Source organism: Phoca vitulina, unplaced genomic scaffold, assembly GCF_004348235.1.
Source record: "Phoca vitulina isolate PV1807 unplaced genomic scaffold, GSC_HSeal_1.0 scaffold1462, whole genome shotgun sequence".
NCBI classification, from domain to species: domain Eukaryota; kingdom Metazoa; phylum Chordata; class Mammalia; order Carnivora; family Phocidae; genus Phoca; species Phoca vitulina.
The window spans coordinates 1-7,923 of record NW_022591149.1 but is presented as its reverse complement, the minus strand read 5'-3'; the positions used below and the strand labels follow the sequence as shown (position 1 = coordinate 7,923).

At 38.1% G+C, this 7,923-nt stretch overlaps 1 long non-coding RNA gene across 1 annotated transcript; it reads right to left on the bottom strand.

The window, feature by feature from the left end:
- Positions 1-4,084: 4,084 nt before the first annotated feature.
- Positions 4,085-6,123, bottom strand: LOC116629563. The gene is made up of 3 exons (XR_004298785.1): positions 6,031-6,123; positions 5,689-5,777; positions 4,085-4,161 (listed from the first exon to the last, which is right to left on the bottom strand). It is a non-coding gene; the product is annotated as an uncharacterized LOC116629563 (long non-coding RNA).
- Positions 6,124-7,923: the final 1,800 nt, after the last annotated feature.

The window sequence follows — 7,923 nt, the reverse complement described above, 5'->3', positions numbered from 1 at the left end:
AAAATGTTAGAAGTCTCCTGCTCTAAACCCTATAGTTCTCTACCTACCGTAAAAACCTACTTAGAAGTGTGTACATCAGATGTATACAGTTCAATAACGGATCAAAAGTGAACATGCACATGTAACCACCACCAGATTTACCTTTTGTTTATCTTTGAGGCGACTTTCCTTCATCCTTTTTACAGATTTTGTGAAAAAATCAGTAACACGTTTTGGAAATAGCCAGATATTTAATATTTCAAAAACTGGGATAAGGAATGGAAACAGTACTATAAGGAAAAAAAGCAATGGAAATATCAGTGAAAATGAAAAATTGCCCTGGAGCAATTATAATTTGGTCTACCAACCTGAGGATTAAAAGACACCAGGATTCATTCATATCAGAGTTATTCCCTCTATGACCTTTACTTGAACTTTCAAGCCAATGGCTGAGCCAGAGCAAGTCACACATATGGGCCACCACTAGAACAGTCAGATCAGTGTCTCCTGCCACATCTTTGGAGTGACCAAAGGAACAAGATTACATTCCTGGATCTCTTAGCCTTTTATTTTGGACTAGAGCCTCAATAAAATCAATTATATTTCATACATTGTGATAAAAAATCCAAAAGTGAAATTAGGACTATAACTCCTTTACACTAACACCAAGAAGAACAGAATACTTAGGAATAGCTTTAACAAAAGAAGTGCTTATGCTCTGAAAACCACAAATATTGTTGAAATAAATTAAAGAAGATCTATGTAAATGGAAAAACATCCAATGATCATGGATTAGAACTTAATATTGTCAAGACGGCAATACTCCTCAAACTGATCTACAGATGAATGTACTCCCTATAAGAATCCTAGCCGGCTTCTGTGTAGAAATTGACACACTGAAATTAAAATTCATATGGAGGGGCGCCTGGGTGGCTCAGTCATTAAGCATCTGCCTTCGGCTCAGGTCCTGATCCCAGGATCCTGGGATGGAGCCCCACATTGGGCTCCCTGCTCAGCGGGAAGCCTGCTTCTCCCTCTCCCACTCCCCCATTTGTGTTCCCTCTCTCACTGTGTCTCTCTGTCAAATAAATAAATAAAATCTTTAAAATAAAATAAAATAAAATAAAATTCATATGGAATCTAAGGGACCCAGAATGACCAAAACAATCTTGGAGAAAAAAAAAAAAAAGAATAAAACTGTAGAACTCCAACTTCCAGTTTCAAAACTTACCACAAAGCTATAATGATCAAGACAGTGTGGTCCAGGCATAAGGAGAGACATATATATCAATGGAATTGAATTTGGAGTTCAAAATTATACCCATGTGTTTATGGTCAACTGAATTTTGAGAAGGTTTCCAATACCATTCAATGGAATAAAATAGTCTTTTCAATAAATGTTACTGGGACAAGTCACATGACCTCAGAAATTACAATAAATTCTTAAATATGACACTAAAATCACAGATAAAAATGGAAAAATACATAAATTGTACATCGTCAAAATTAAAAATTTTTTGCTACAAAGAACACTTTGAAGAAAGTGAAAAGACACCTACAGAATGGGAGAAAAAATTTTCAAATCATATATCTTAAGGGTCTTTTATCTAGAAGATGCAGACAACTCTTAAAACTCAAAAACAGACAAACAACTGACCCAGAAATGGGCAAGAATTTGAATACATATTTAGCTAAAGAAGTTGTGCACCCCAATGCTCAAAGCAGCAATGTCCACAACAGCCAAACTGTGGAAGGAGCCAAGATGTCCTTCAACAGATGAATGGATAAAGAAGATGTGGTTCATATATACAATGGAATATTACTCAGCCATCAGAAAGGATGAATATCTACCATTTACATTGACATGGATGCAAGTGGAGGGTATTATGCTAAGTGAAATAAGTCAATCAGAGAAACACAATTATCATATGGTTTCACTCAAATGTGGAACATAAGAAATAGTACAGAGAACAATAAGGGTGGGGGGGGAACTGAATGGAAATAAATCAGAGAAGGAGACAAACCATATGAGACTCTTCATTCCAGGAAACAAACTGAGGGTTGTGGAAAGGAATGTGGGTGGGGGGATGGGGTAACTGGGTGATGGGCATTAAAGAGGGCACCTGATATGACGAGAATTGGGTGATATACTCAACTAATGAATCACTGAATATTATATCAAAAACAAATGATGCACTATACCTTGGATAACTGAATTTAAATAAAAAATTAAATTTAAAAAAGAAGTTATGAAATAGGTGACAAGCATATAAAAAGTTGCTCAACCTCACTAGTCATTGGAAATGCAAAACAAAACCACAATGGGATACCCTTCACACTCATTAAGATGGCCATCATCAAAAAGATAGACAAATGTAGACCAACTGTTGGCAAGGATGAGCAGAAACCAGAACCCTCATGTTTAACTGGTGGGAATGTAAAATGATGTCATTATTGTGGAAAACAGTTTGGCAGTTCCTTATTAAATTAAACACACTTTACCTTAGCAACATAGCAAGTTACAATGCAAAGCATTGTACAAACAGCAAAGTTGCTTCACAATTCCATCTCAGAATACACACCCAAAAGAATTAAAAACAGGTATTCAAACAAAAACTTGTGCATGAATGTGGATAGCAGTACTATTCACAATAGCCAAGAGTTGGAAACAACCCAAATGTCCCTCAAAAGATGGAAGGATAAACAAAATGCAGTATGTCCATACAATGGAATATTGTTCTGCCATAAAAAGAAAGTTCTGATGCATGCTGCAACATGGATGAACCTTGAAAACATTATGCTAATGAAGGAAGGCAGCCACAAAAATCACATGTTATATGATTCTATCTGTATGAAGAGTCCAGAAGAGGCAAATCTATCAGACAGAAAGCAGATTAGTGGTTGCTTAGGGCTAAGGAAAGTAGGTAGTGATAGTAAAAAAGTACAGGATTTCTGTGTTGACAACAATATTCCAACAATTAACTGTAGTAAACGTTACACATATCTTTGAATGCACCAAGAAGAGTTTTCAGTTTCCTTGAGTTATAACAGACATACAGTATTATATAAGATAAGGTGTACTGCATATATTTGACATACATATATAAAAATGATTACCACAATAAGATTAGTTAACATGCATCATCTCATATAGTTATAAAAACAAAATTTTCTGCCATTATGATGACAATTTACAAATACATCATACAGTAGTGTTAACTATAGTCATCATGTTGTATTTACCAGTCCAGGACTCATATATCTTATAACTGTAAGTGTGTACCTTTGGTCACCTTCATTCAAGTCCCACCCCCCCAATCCCTGCCTCTGAGAACCACATCTGATCTCCTTTTTGTATGACTTCGTTTCTTGTATTGTTTTTTTATTCCACGTGTAATTGAAGTCATACAATATTTGTCTTTCCCTGCCTGACTCATTTCATTTAATAATGCCCTCAGGATCCATCCATGTTGTCCAAATACAGAATTTCCTTCCATTTTTATGGCTGAATAAGATTCCATGGTATATACATACCACATTTTCATTATCCATTCCTTGGACGATGAACACTCAGACTGTAAAAATTAAATTGTACATTTTAAAAGGAGGACATAGTCTCTCATGGTTTGTCTCTCCCTCTGATTTCCCCCTCTTCATTTTTCCCCTCCTTCTCCTAATGTCTTCCGTGCTATTCCTTATGTTCCACAAATAAGTGAAACCATATGATAATTGACTTTCTCTGCTTGACTTATTTCACGTGATGGGTATTAAGGAGGGCATGTATTGCATGGGGCACTGGGTCCTATACACAAACAATGAAATCATGGAACACTACCTCAAAAACTAATGATGTACTGTTTGGTGACTAACATAAGAAAAAATAAGTTTTAAAAAAGGGGGACATATATGTTATATGAAGTTATATCTCAGTAAAATTGTTGTAGAAAGGTAGTAAGGGAAGAAGTGAGAGAGGAAGGAAGGAAGGGGAGAAAAGGGGAAGGAAGGAAAAAGAGAAAACTAGTACTGTACGTACATATTGAGAAGAAAAATGGATCAAGGAAATCAAATTTTAAGAGCTTCTTAGTATTTTCCACAAAGGGATCCTGTGGGTTGTTGAGGGAATCAATGTTCACTCCAAACGATGTGCTGGTAATCACATCCATGCTGTAGGCCCCAAAGATGCTTAGTAGAGAAAGAAAGATGTAGATAATTAAAAGCGATACCTTTTTACTGTTCTTATCAAACACGTGAAACAGGAAGTACATGTAGATTCCAATGACCAGGCAAGACAAGAGCCACACTTCCAGAACCACCTGCTACATCATCTGAAGAGTCTCTATGACATCACACTCACTCACGAGGTGCTCAGGAGGTGCCACTGATGCAGCTGGCCTTGCGCTAGGGGTCATGGGGACACTGTAACATGTTAGACACACCTCTGAGCGCAAGGAGCTCAGTCATGGAGGGTTAGAGACCAAGAGCTGGACATATTACAGTAGTGTGTTTTGAGTATGGGCAGTAGAAGGTGGATTAGCACTGTGTCTGAGAAGGACAAATGGTGGAATAATTAACCCTTCCTCAGGGCCAAGTAGGTGAAATTGACCGGGATCTCCTCTCACCACAGTATCTACACTCAGAGCTGATTCCTCTTCAGCACATGATAGAACACCAACACCCTGTTCTGTGCTGCCAAGAACACCAACCCTTCTTCTCTACACCCCTGCTAAGGCTCCTGAAAGACCCACTCTGTCTCATCTCCATCAATCTGAGATTATCCTTCGGACTCACTCATTTCTGGAAAATGTAAGAACAAGAATGTTCCCAGTGTAAAAATATGTATTAAATTACACCAAAATTGACTTAGGGGATGCCATAGCTAAGATACCATATGCCACTAGTTTCCTAGGACAGTCCCAATGTACATCTGTTCATCCTACATTATTAAAATATATTCCAGGTAGGGGGAAAAAATGGTCACCTTACCCATCCCATGAGCAGGGCCTTCTCTCTTTTGAGATTGAAAGAAGGACAGCTGGTCATAAGAATTAATATTTAGGGGCGCCTGGGTGGCTCAGTTGGTTAAGCGATTGCCTTCGGCTCAGGTCATGATTCTGGAGTCCCGGGATCGAGTCCCGCATCGGGCTCCCGGCTCAGCAGGGAGTCTGCTTCTCCCTCTGACCCTCCTCCCTCTCATGCTCTCTGTCTCTCATTCTCTCTCTCGCAAATAAATAAAAAAATCTTAAAAAAAAAAAAAGAATTAATATTTAGTGTTTTGCTAATATCCTCAACAAAATCAGGAAGGGGGTTAAGTTGTTCCAAGTTCCACATGTTAATGTTCCTTCCCCCCGCACCAATATGTACCAAGTGCCTTTCCCTCCCACCATTCCATACTCTCTACATTCAAAGATTTGGTACAATCATGTGTCTTCTTTTCAAATAATGTATTTTTGTCTTCCAGAATATCCAAGGTGACAACTAAGCAGATAAATTAATCCTCCCTCATGTACACAAAAGAAAACCCTTTCTCTCCTGGCTGCTCTGCCTTTTTAGGTGAGCTACCTCTTCTTGGCTGGCCCACTGGGGTTGTAACATCATACACCTACCTCAGCTTGTTCACTGAGTAACTCAACAGTGGGAATTTGGCTCTGTGGCAGCAGCTGGGAAATGTTGTGACAGAGTCAGAATCCCAGCAGCTGCACTCCTACTTACTCTTTCAAGATGATGGTCTTGCCTTTCTCTGCCTCCTTCCTCAGGTTCCTCACCAACACATCTCCATACTGGCCAATGATGGAGAACATCTACACACAAAATACAACACCACCTGAAGTTAAATCTGAGAATCAAGTCCTAGGATGACATGGCTTTCACAAGCATGGAGCAGTGATTTGTAATAACAAATCTTATCATGTCTCTTGTAGGACATGAAAAGACCATTTTTAGGAAGCCCAAATTCAGCAGACTACCCTTTAGAGATGGACTGTGATTTTATTTCCTACCTGCCCCCAGATGCATTCCTTAACTTTCTCACTGAAAGTCCTCTTCTTTTCTTACCTCCTTGAGCTTTCCGCTAGTGAAGGTTGGAGACAGCAATGTTCGCATTCTCTTCCATTCTTCATCCTCAGACAAAGAGATTGCACTTTTCATAAATCCCACTGGACCAAAAGACTAGAATCAAAGAAAAACACAATTTGCCCTACATAAGTTTTGGAGGTCTCAAAGGTTGTGGAAATTTTGTTAAACAGGCAGAAATTATTCAACAAATATTTAGTGATTATCAACTTAGTAGTAGGCCCTATGGTAGGTGATTAACAGATACTTACCCCAAATGCCTAGCCTCCCGCAAGGTTGAGGACACATCCAGCCACCTGATGTGTTTTCCAGCCTTTATATTCCATCTCTTTTCAACATAAATGTGGTATGGGAAAATTTGGCAGGGAAACTACTCCTCCAGGGGAATACGGAGGATTAACACCTAGTACATTCTCCTAAGCTGTGCAGAGTAGAATTGGATTGGTAGAAGGCAGCCAGATAGCCTGGAAAACTGCATGTTGCCTCAGACCAGTTCTGCCTTTACATATATCCACAGCATGAGAAATGGATGTCTTGATATGTGATTTTTTAAAAAAAAGTTGTAGTTAACACTAAAAAGATGAGGAATCTATTTGTTCTTGTGAAGAAATGATACAGTAATATGGAAATCTCTTGTCCCTGTATTTTCCCCAAAGGGACATAAGGAAAAAGAGAGAAATAATTCTCTCGTCAATATATCATCTTGGGACTGGCCTAGCAAGTCAACCAGTTTGAATATTTCTTCCATTTTCCAAAACTATAGTTTGTTTTAAAATGGATATCTCCATGGCTAAAGTTAACAACTCAGGGAACAACAGATGTTGACCAGGATGCAGAGAAAGGGAACCCTCATACACTGTTGGTGGAAATGCAAACTGGTGCAGCCACTCTGGAAAACAGTATGGAGGTTCCTCAAAAACTTAAAAATAGAGCTACCCTACAATCCAGCAATTGGACTACTAGGTATTTATCAGAAGGATACAAACATAGTGATTTTAAGGGGCACATACACCCCAATGATTATAGCAGCAATGTCCACAATTGCCAAAATATGGAAAGAGCCCAGATGTCCATTGACAGATGAATGGATAATTAAGACATGGTATATATATAATGGAATATTACTTAGCCATCAAAAAGAATGATATCTTGCCATTTGCAACAACATGGTTGGAACTAGAGGGTATCATGCTAAGCGAAATAAGTTAATCAGAGAAATCCAATTATCATATGATTTCACTCATATGTGGAATTTAAGAAACAAAACAGATGAACATAGGAGAAGGGAAGGAAAAATAAAATAAGATGAAAACAGAGAGGGAGGCAAACCATAAGACATGCTTAACTATAGGGAACAAACTGAAAGTTGCTCCCAGGGAGATGGCTGGAGGAATGGGGTAACTGGATGATGGGCATTTAGTAATGAAGTAATGAGCACTGGATGTTGTATGTAACTGATGAATCACTGAATTCTACCTATGAAACTAATAATACAGAACATGTTAATTAAATTAAATTTAAATTATAAAAATTTTTTTGTCATATGTGTGTTTTGTTTTTATTTTTTCCCACATAGCTTTTTACTTTTTTTATTATGCTCAGTTAGCCACGGTATAGTACATAATTAGTCCTTGCTGCAGTGTTCAGTGATTCATTAGTTAACTATAACACCCAGTGCTCACCACAGCACGTGCCCTCCTCAAAACAAAAAATAAAATGGATACCTCCAACACCATTTCATGATAAAAACTCACAAACTCGGAAGAGAAGGAAAGTTCCTCGACTTAATAATGAGCATCTAAATACCCTACAGCTAACATCACCTCAGTGAGGAAAGACTGATATTATGTCACTAAGATGATGGAACAGGACACT